The following is an 11,317-nucleotide window of genomic DNA, read 5'->3' as shown; positions in this document are numbered from 1 at the left end:
ATGGCCACCTCTATTTTCCCTCCCCCACCCAGATCAAGATGTGGCCTACCCCCGGGGGTAATGATCGCCATATTTGGCGTTGAAGTTGATACGTTTGATTGATTAATTCTCGTGTGCGCGAGTCCACGTGCGCCATCTCGTCTCCATCGCGGTCTTTGCAGGACCGGTTTTCGCTGAAGTCTCTTCGGCGGAGGTTTCGCAATAAAAAAAAAACAATCGGAGGAAATATATAAAAAAGGAACCCTGAACATACGAGACCACATCCGGCGAGCGTTGAAGTAGTAATCGGTCAATTATTATCTACAAAACTCAATCTCCTTGCCATGGTTCTCGGAAACAAAGCAAAAAACCCATCGGTACCAGGACAACTACTCGGGGACTAGCTTCGTTGGAGGTCGACGTAAAAAACGTACCGAAAGTTTAAGAAAAATAACATCCATGGATAGTTTGAAGCAGGTATCAACAGGCGGTTCTCGACAAAATCAGAGCCTCTGATCTCGACGTTTCGACAATAAAGTCTATCGACAGCTGGCTATCATCGTTAGGGAACTAATAAAATGGTTAGGATGTTTAGGCAACTTGTTTTTGAAGAGTCTGTATTTCGGATGACATTGGCTCTTACGAGATGCGTCATTCAACGAAAGGCGATGTGACAACGATACTCTCCTAAATTAAATATATTATTACTTCTCTAAACCTAAAATTGCAAACTAATAATGTAAGCATTGAAACACTATTGATAAATGACAGGAAATAAGAACACCAACATAAACTCATACGATCATTACGTCTCCCACGTTCTGCTTATTCATCTTTAATGCATTATCGCTATAAACTCGCTCAAACACGAAAAAAGGGCGACGATGGCGTGTGCGCTCCCGCGAGAACTGCTTATTGTTTTCGCCACTGTCGCGCTTTATTCGCGATTTCGTCGCGCCATGAGCGCACACACACACGCTCGCATGGGCGGATGGACGGACCCGACCGAAAGACAGGAAGTCACATAAGATTCGGACTTCCTTTCCCTAATGGAAGGGCGTGCGGGCGCGCCTTTACGCCAAAGAATATAAGCCGATGAAATCAGCATTACATGTCGCCACCGAAACCGCGCCAGACACATTTCATCGAAACCGAACGGTTCGATCGAGACCGTTTGTCCGATCGGTTTTCCGGCATCGTTATTATATTTGTGGCTTTCAAACTGTTTTTTCTTTTCTTTAGGGGACGCCCGGCGAAAACCTCCTTCATGATGAGGGTACAAACCGGGATGGAGTCCTCGGGGGAGGAATTATGCGTCGTTTGTCGGGAACCAGCGCCATGTGGTTCGAACTGGGGGATCGTCCAGCGTTGTCGCGCATTGTGCGTAAACCGGGTAGGGTGAAAAAATCGCCACAACAAAGGTACATTCATGTATGCAAATTCTCGTCGGGCACATTCACACATATTCCCTTTTTTTTTGGGTTGATAAATTATGCATGAGTCATTTCCATCTCCATCCGGCGGTTGTTTTCCTTTCTCCCTTGTTTACCTTTCCGCTCAGGTGCACCGGGATGCGTCTACAAACATATACTAAATGCTACACAAAAAAACCCCGTTGTCAATGGTTCAACAAAATTGACCGATCACAGAACTGAAAAACATAAATTTGTTCACGTCAAACCATTTCAAGCGCCTTGAGATTCATATCCTCGCGGCATCGATTAAGGGTGGTCTTATGTCTTCAGGTTCAAGTTTACCACCGTCCAGACGATGAAAGTTTTAATAGTGCAAGCTACTGTCCAAAGGGAAAATAGAACCGGAACAGAGTGGAAAAATGCAACACTAAAGTAAAAGGAAATGCGACCTACCAAGACGACCCACGAAGTAGACGGCTACTTAATCATTTATTTATTGAATGGAAGAATACGGTAAGCGGCTTAGAAGAGATTCAAGGAAGCAAAAAAGGCATATGATTCTAAAAGGAGCCAGGGTTGTTTGCTGTTTTTTCCAGTATTTTCGAAAAAGATAGTTTCGAATTGGAGATAATCAGCTCTTCTCAGGCTCCTGTTATTCAACTCAAACGATAATAGAACCAATACTCATGACATCTTCTCTTATGTCCTCTTTCCAAGGATTAAATCAAAACGAATGTTTATTTTCAACACTTTTCATTTGCCTATCGAAGTCAGATAATGCGGAGCTCGTGGTTTGTGATTACTATAATGTTGTTCATTCCTCTGTGCCTATCCTTGGTATCTTCTTGAACGTCGTCTGAGCAAAACCTACGCAACCACACCCGATCGGAATGCGATGCATATTTCTGCAGCACCTCGAAGAAGCAGAGGGCCTGTTTGGCAGGGATTACATCCAATTTATGTTAGTATTTCTGTGCTGTTTATTGTACCGAAACCGGTCAATTCCAGCGATTCCACCGGCGTAGCGTATGCATTTAACTACGCTGTCATATATATCGACATTTATCATCAATTATCGAATCTCATCCCGCGACGCAGTGGGGAGGGGATCGTTAAGCAAAAAAAAAAGCGAAACCAAATGCTAAAGGTTTCTTATTAAACCTCGATATGTGTTTCCACCTCAGGCAACGCAAGCCAGAGATCGAAGAACGTGACCAGTTACCGTCAAATGGTATAAGACATCCACTCAATAGCGCATACCGCAACGGATGGGCGGAAATAATTCGTACAAATTGATGAGCATCGGGGAATCCTCTTACCGGTTCCGGTAATTGGCAACGGGACGCACATTTTCTTTCCCTTTGCGACACTTAACATGAAAGTGCGACGAAACGGCGGGAACTCCTTTAAACATGATGTTAGCCAAGTAATTAAAAACGCAAATAATGTCGCATGCACAAACGAGCTAATGTAATAAGGAGTGGTTTAATTCAGGCGATATGTTAATTCCAATTTTAAAAGTGAAATCGATCCAAACAATGTAAAAGAAGCATGTTTTCTCTTCCCAAAACAAGTTTGACAATGATTAAACGCCTGTCAATATGGTTATTCCAAAAAGGCTCGTTAGATATACAAAACGTGATCGAAATATTTGTGTTCCACCATATGGAAGGATCTCCAACACGCACGATTAGCAACGGAAAAGGGCGAAGACAGCCTTTAATATACCGCATCGGAGATCAAGTACCGACAACGGATTGAAGTTCATCTCCGCGTATGCCCGAGAGCATCATAAAATGTAAGCTAATACCGCCACTTGTACGCAACTGTTGGGCGCCACAGGAGGAACAAAAAAAAATCGCTGTAATAAAACCATCCACCCAGGGATGGGATGAGCCGTTGAGGCAAAGCCAGGCAAGCCAACGAGAGGTAAGTCATGTAACTCCATGGTCGAAGAGATGGTGTCGGATATCACCAACCCGCGAATGCTTAATAGACGCCACAGGCGTACAACAGGGTGAGGGCAAGTATATCTTGTTGCACCGTCTCTCGTGAGATGGACGTCCACTAAGTCCACTGAGGACGTGCTGTGAAGCGAGGTTTTTCCTCAACATAGCGCAGGGAGCGCTTTGATGCGCATTCGGTGGCAGAAAGGTATCACTTTACCACCGTCTCCGTTGCAGATCTTCGGCGCCCATTTTCCTCACAGTACTGGGAGCATCGCACGACGGAGTTTCTCTCACCCAACGATAGGAAAATCCCAGCACAAGTGAATCCCTTTTCACGGATTATCGTCAACTCGTCGTTCGGTGGTAGAAATAGACGAAGAGTATCACAAAACAAAACCATCAACCACATTCACCTCGCTAGTCGTCACCTACGACGTCGCGGCTTCGTCACGACGCAGCACGGTGAGTCATTGGGAACGTACGGTTCACGCACGACGCTTGGGACTAAATTTGCACCACACCACGGCGGTTTGCCAGTGGCGAAAGCCGAAAGCAGTGCCATTTTGCGGTACAGGGTCATCAAATTCCATTTTAATTACTTCCTTTTTAAAACTTTATTACGATAATTCCATCCATAACCTAGACTAGGTTGTGGATGAGGATCTAGGAAAGTGGAATGTGAGGCTTAAATTACAAAATTTACAACCGCATATGGCACTTCAATATGTTACTATGCTCGTTTACTTAGGGCTCGATGTGTTCAGCGCAAATAAAGGTTCAAATATGCTGAGCCCCCCCAAACGATCGCTTTCGTTTTCGAACCCATATTGCCAGGCCCAGTTTAATAACATCTCCCCAGTGGAAAACAGGGTTAGCCATTCCGTCATTCTAACACCTCAAACACACAGCGTTAGATACTTCTAAACAAGCGGCGGATAATCGTTTCCAGTGGGAAAGTCACCCGGAGAATTAATTTACTAATGTAATTACACAAACGACAGGCGAGCGGATATCCAGTCTTCCAAGTAAGGGTTGATTTACACAACATTATACAATGAATCACTTGCGTCTATCGGGAAATGTTTTATAGTAGCAGGACGCAAAGCTGAATTTTATTGTAATCGATTGAAACTGGGTACAATTAATTGAGCGTAACGAGGGCCGCATTGTCATTAAATTGTCGTTTTAATGAATTATTATATTTTGAGTTAATAGAAAAATTTAGAACTTATTTTATAAATAACTTGAGATTCGAACATATGTTTAAACTACAACTATCTACTACTTTCATCTACTTTTCATCAACAATAGAGTAGTAAAGTAAACAAATAAACTTTGCAAAAACCACCAAAAACCAACTCTATGGATTTGAACAATAAAGAAAATAAAGAAACTGAACCGAAGAACGTCGTTCTCTAAATTCCAAACGAAAGCGCTAGGCAATTTTCTTCACCGGGTCACGAAAAAACACCAAAAGGATTTCCTCGAGATGCCCGTTTATTGTGATCCGGTGGATTAGAAATTCACAGATCGCTGCTTCAAGAAAGCGAAACACAAGATTCTCCCTTAGTGAACTGGCTTTAGGTCCGTTTGAAATTGGTAGACACGAAACTGAAACCGGGGTTCGGTGGGCGAAACATGATGCCTTGAATTTCCGGACACAAAAACAGGAGGAAAAGTAATCAACCGTTTAGAGCAATCTCATCGCCGCTTTTGAACAGTTTGGGGGGAAAAGCTTTCCTCAACATAAAGCTGTCCGATTTGCCGTCGTCCTGGTTTAGAAACAAGAGTCTATGTTGGGTTTAGTGTATGACGCATTTAAATTTGTTTCCTTTCACTTTACCGCACATAGACTGGGGGGAACTAAATTCGGTGATTTGTCGACATAGTTTAGAATTAAATACTTCCGTGTTTCATAAAGAAAATGTACATAAAACTGAAGGTTACACAAATGGCAGTGAATATTTTACTAACTCTTGGCTTGAGCAACAAAGATTGCGGGCCAGAACAGAATAAATCCCTCCGGCAACACAAAACCCGACTATAATCCTAACGCAGTCGAGCTCTTCTTCATTTTCATAATGGAAGAATTAAAAATAATAAAATAAAAAGGCAACTATGTGTATGTTTATTTATCTAAACCATCACAATGGGTAGGCATAAAAAGGCAACAGTTTTCCTGCTCAACAAAGTTTTCTCCAAATGAGGGTTACAACGCGTTCCGGAGGCGAAGAAAACATCATTTGACCGTCTAGTCTTGGTCGTTTGAATTAAGCACCGGCCGGAAGAAAAAGCGGTACCGCACGAGGGGGAATGTTTTAACCTGCTAACACCTGCTGCAAGGGTAAGTGAAATTTATTCAAAAGCAGAAGCCAAAGCAGAGCAACAAGAACGCTGTTGATTCAGATAGCAAACGATTCGAGAAGGAGAATCATCGTTCCAAACGACAAGGGGCAGATTATTATCACCATCGATGGAATGATGCAAATCCCCGGAATCGGGTAGAACTCGAAAGGGAGTTGGCGGCGATTGGCTTACAACAAAACCACCAAGGTTTAAATATGCAAAGGATAATGTTCCCACCAGTAACAAAAGGAAAACTAACACAACTTTGGCGATAAGCAAGGCGTTACATATTTATGAGAAAGGGAAGGAAACAGTTTTATCGATGCAAACACCCGGATCAGTTCTTGCAATGGGGAAACACACACACACTAATGGAGTGAATTTTAGCCCGCGTTGAATAAAACAAACAAAAATCGGTAAAGGTCAAGAAGGTTAAAATAAGTATCTCACAACTCATACCGAAGTCCAACGCCTTTCCATCCCGCCTATGACCATGACCCTTTTTATGCAGCAAAACCAAAATGGCCCCTGCAGTCTGCTTGCTCTTGCGTGTTTGAGTGGCATATCCCGTTGTTCGGTGGATAAGAACATGAAATATATTTATGTTGACGTGGAGACCCCGAAAGAACGAAAGACAGTTTGCCGTGGCCATTCATAAAACTACCGAACCCCACGCAGTTCGGGCCTCGAGTGCCCCAAAGCACACGCCATCTTGTGGTGGAACGCGCTCAGTGGGGCAGGAAAGCGTGCTGGACATGGACCGACAATCCAGGAATGGGGTTATGTCATGCAACTTGTTTTGTAGCCATGAAGTTGGAAGAAAGATACAGGAGAGTTGGTGACTGCCGATGTTTACAACCGTGAGTATTTGGTTTACATAACAAATATGTAATCAATTCTCAGCAAGCTATGACTTTCTTAAGAACTTAAGGTAGTTATCAACCATAAAAGAGTAACATGGAAGTCAAATGCCAGAAGACGCTATTCTCGCTATATCCGCTGGTATCTCATGTCAGATGGTCAAGGCCAGAGAACCGGTTCCGACAAATCTTACGTTGACATTGAAGCATGTGCAAAAACAACAGAAAAGGGAAGTCCAACACACAACCAACACCCGTTCTGACTCAGACCAACTGATTATAGTAATTTACCGCCTGACAGCAAGTCCATCGGCAAGGTACACCCTGACCCCAACAAGCACCTCCAGACTGTGTGTAACTCCGCGGCTTCAATCCGCTCACTGTTCAATCACTGCCGACTCCCAGCACTTGGCTGATGGCAGTTCACTGACACTCCAGAACTGCTGACACCGGACAAAGCGCGGTACGGTGCTGCAGTTGTAGCTGTCAATCGTGCGCTGGAGTGACTACCACCATGGCGGCAGCCGGAACCACGCGTAACAGGCCGATAATGAATTTCTACCAGGGCCAACCGGGAGGGCATTCGCATCTTCTTATCGTAGACGAAAGCACTCCACATGTAGACTTGTCCTTATTCTAAGACGAATCTTGATAAGCGATTCTCCCAAAACAATACCTCACGAATCTTGCCTTCGGGTGTATAATTTCGTTTACTTTCCACGACACGTGTACGCGCCTTTTTGTTTACGCGCTGCAATTCCATTGCACTCCCTCCTATGGTCGGGGATTTTGGATGAAGTTCCGTGTCCAGTGTGCGGAGGCAAACAACCCTGCCGAACTGCCACTCGAATGCAGCTGACGCAGCGTTCGTATCGTAAAGGAGGCCAACATTGATAACGACCCTTGGTGCTTTATTCGGTTCGATGGACGAAAAACACGCATGGGAAAGAAAACTTTGTGTCCCATAGTTGCGTGCTAATCTATGGAGAGGCTCGGAAGATAAGTGGACGTCATAAGGGCCCCTTGAGAACGTTCCCGCTTGCCACTTCCGAAGGCGCAATTGCATAATGGAAACATTGTTTAAGATACTCGGGTTTAATGGTTTAATATGGGGGAAATTAAATAATTCAAAACAGTTGATCATAAGTAAAACCAAGAAATATAATTCTCCCAAGTTAACACTACAGACATAAATGGGAATACGATGATATTGAATTTATGTTCCCACTATTATCTATGATTTATGATTCAACTGCAAAGTAAATTATATTTAGCTCACCCCATAAACACCTCACCGTTCCAAACGCTGTTAACAACAACTCTGGAAATGATGTAGGTGTGTGTGTGTATGCAAATGGCATAATTTATGTCATGTCAACCTATTTGCACACAAGCAGTAATGTTGCTTCGGTATTTCTGCCTTCCTGTGAGACTTAAAATATGGGGCTCCGGTGATCAAACTGAAGCAAACGGTACGGCAGCCGTAGACATAAATTGTGGAAGGAAATTGAAAAGTCGATCAACTAGGGAAAGCGGTTTATGAGCCTCGTTTGTTTGGGGTGCGACGTCTATGAATGAAATGTTTAAAGTAGGCAAATGGTGTTGGATAATGTTGAATTCAAGGAATCGCATGAAACACGAACTAAGAAATTGAAACAAAAGGGTTTTCAACATGATAAAAGTAAATAAAGTAATAAAGTAGATAAAGTACTAACCATATAAGCAGCTTTAAAAGAAGAATCTCTTTTACTATCAACAAACACTAACCCTTATCTTAAACAAAATCTACTTTAAGAGTATTAAATTCTTTCACAAATCAAACCGAATGGTTCAATTCTCAACCAGTATGGTGGCGTCCGGTAGATGGAATACATAAATCCTTCGGAGGAGTAATGCGGATTTCCTTGCGCCCAAAAATAACCACCACCAGGACGTGACACTTTGCGATCGATTTCTTCAACAGTCCACAAGCAATTTTTCATTCCCTCCACCAACCGGTGCAATGTCATAATTCACTTTCAATCGCGACACATCTCGCACGGGTTTTGCATTTAAAGCATATAGAATGAGGCACAGAAATTGCCTTCCTCGCCTGAAGCAGGCTCTTCGGTGGAAGCAGTTCTGGTTTTGTTCCTTATCTTTTATGCAACGCCTAGCGCCATTGCAGGTTGTCACAGGACCTTCTGAAAGGGAGGAATTTAATCATTGAAAACACGCAGCAGCAATCAGTTGTCGTTTCCGCGGATTTCTCAATACTTGGAACGCAAGGAGTACCAACCAGCGTACTTTACCGCCGATTAGCCGAAGGGTCATCACCAACCAAAAACTCCCAGGAACTTACTTAGTACGAGTACGAGTAATGCAAGTGAAGAAGAAACTCGTTTCTGATTAACCGATTCGCATAAATTTGCATTCGACCATCAGATTAGCATCGAGCCGTCACGAAGCGATCCGGGCGATGAATCACTCGGGCGGCCGGTGCAATCATGTCGAATTCACCCGTGTGTTGATTCACTTTGGGAAAGTCTGCAGGTTGTGGGAGATACGCTATGGATTGTTTTTTTTCAGATATACGAAAACACGACTCTTGGATGGCGGATCGCCAAATGCCACGACGTCTGCGGTATCACATTTCCGATTTCCGTGTAGCCACCACTGCATCCCATCTGAAGTAACATTAGAAAGATCATTATAGGCTTCCTCTGGGAGGCCGCAAAAACCGCGAACATTGTGGTTAGTGAGTGGTTAAAGCGTTTAGGATAGATTGCTGTCAAGTTTCATCTGCGAAACCTTTCATAGACAGACAGAATAGTGCGTGCTTCAAACTTCTGCCTTCTGAGGAATAATAAAAATATAATAACTCCATGTGTGCTTACAAAGAAGAAGCGAAGCTTGCAAGAAACTTAACCAACTCTCAACAACGTTCAGTGCAGCCTTTTTCAAGGCCCCAGCCAAGCCAGCCCCGTGGAAGAGGAAAGAAACAAAAAGCTGATAATGTAATTGCGATGGATTAACCTTCCGCAGTCCATCGACGCAGCGAGAAGCACTATCCTCTGTATCAGCGCCAGCAGCGTATCGCATGGCACAAAAAGAGCATACCGACCGAATGAGGGAACAAAAACATGAGCATGAAGACTGTGTGCATTTTGTTTTGCTGCCTCAAAGCTGGCCGCGGAACATTGGCGAACCTTCTTGCTTCTTGATTGGGAAGCCCACTGGAGGGCTTTATCACTACACAGTCGACACCCAGCGTCTTTATCTGTTATTTTACGAGAAACGCAAAACACATTTGCGTATAATTTATTCCACATTCAAAAAGTGACTTGACTTCTCGAGTTAGTGAAGACATTATCACATTGTATGGGGTTGGTTTCAATTCACTTACTTATGTTCATAGATCATTTGCAAACTCGAAACGCCATAAGCAATCTCCATGTTACGCGATCATAACATAAAATAACATGAGTTTGGTCATGTAATTAATAAAGCAAGCACCAAACAAAGTCACATCAACACCGGACGCAGTGAAAAGATAACTTCTCCACACAATATTAATCTCCGCGTGTCCATTGATGGATTGATGCTGGGCTTAGGTTGCTTTTTTCCCTCTTTCCCAGACGTCTCCACGTGGCAGCAGGACAAGAAAGAAAAAAAATAGAACGCGATAAGAAAGCCAGGATAAGTCTGGAGAAGAACGTTCGCAAGCAGCAAAACGCCAGCTTAACGGGCGCTAACGCGCAAAACGAGAAATCTACGTCTCATAAAAATAAAAACCACCACGCGCAAGAAGAAATCAACCTCTCGCCACGGATGTTAGGCGCCAGCGTTTTAAATATGATAAGCGGCTCTAATGTGGCGAGAGCAAGGGGAAAAAAAGGTTGCAAAATACTTATTCCTGATGATGATGCAATAGGAGAAAACCATCGGTTTGAAAAAGTCGGCACGATCAACATCATCACAAAAAATCGCACGAAACCGGTTCCTGGCTTCGACAGTTATGTTGCCCCTCGAGGCATAAGCCTTTGATGGAATGTTGGGCATAAACGAAATACAAACTATGTTTAAAAAAAGTCAAAAGCCTAAAACACTAAGTTAATAACACAAAATCTATAGTGAAAATAAAATAAAATAAGGAGAAGAAATCTTAACAACTTATAAATGAAACAAACTGACATAAAAGTGTAACAAAGTAATTTAAGACACTTTTTTAACCTGATACGAACATCGATTGATGTTAAAATAAAATCTTAATCTACAAAAAGACATAAATAAATCTAGTTAGGTCCAACGTTAATCATCTGCATGCTGCACCATGTCCTTTTCTAGATCAGCACAAAAAAAGAATAGACCAAATAAATCTTGCACCTCCCACTCGTACAGAGGAAGAAACTGACACGGACGAACTGGCACAACCCGGTCATACGAGTGAGCGCAAATTATTCGTTCAACCATTGCACACATCCAAATCTGTGTCGCCCTTTACTCGCTTCGAGTACCCTCTTTTTATCCTGCTCCAGTATCTCCGGGCGGGCTCGAACGAGGCTGTGTTTTTATAACTTAATTTATAGAACAAATTATCTGTGCTCCGGCATCGGCCCGGGGTGCTTCGGGGGTGCAATCGGAGGAAAACACATCCGTAACCCGTAACGACACACGCTCATTGCCTATTCCACGACGCACCTTGCCTGGGTTGCTGCTTATCGGCCGATCGCCATTGCGAAAAAAAGCCGTAGGAAATCGCCAGCTTCGTTGACAAACGAGCGTTAAC

Source organism: Anopheles coustani, chromosome 3 (assembly GCF_943734705.1).
Source record: "Anopheles coustani chromosome 3, idAnoCousDA_361_x.2, whole genome shotgun sequence".
NCBI classification, from domain to species: domain Eukaryota; kingdom Metazoa; phylum Arthropoda; class Insecta; order Diptera; family Culicidae; genus Anopheles; species Anopheles coustani.
This window is presented reverse-complemented; position numbering follows the sequence as displayed.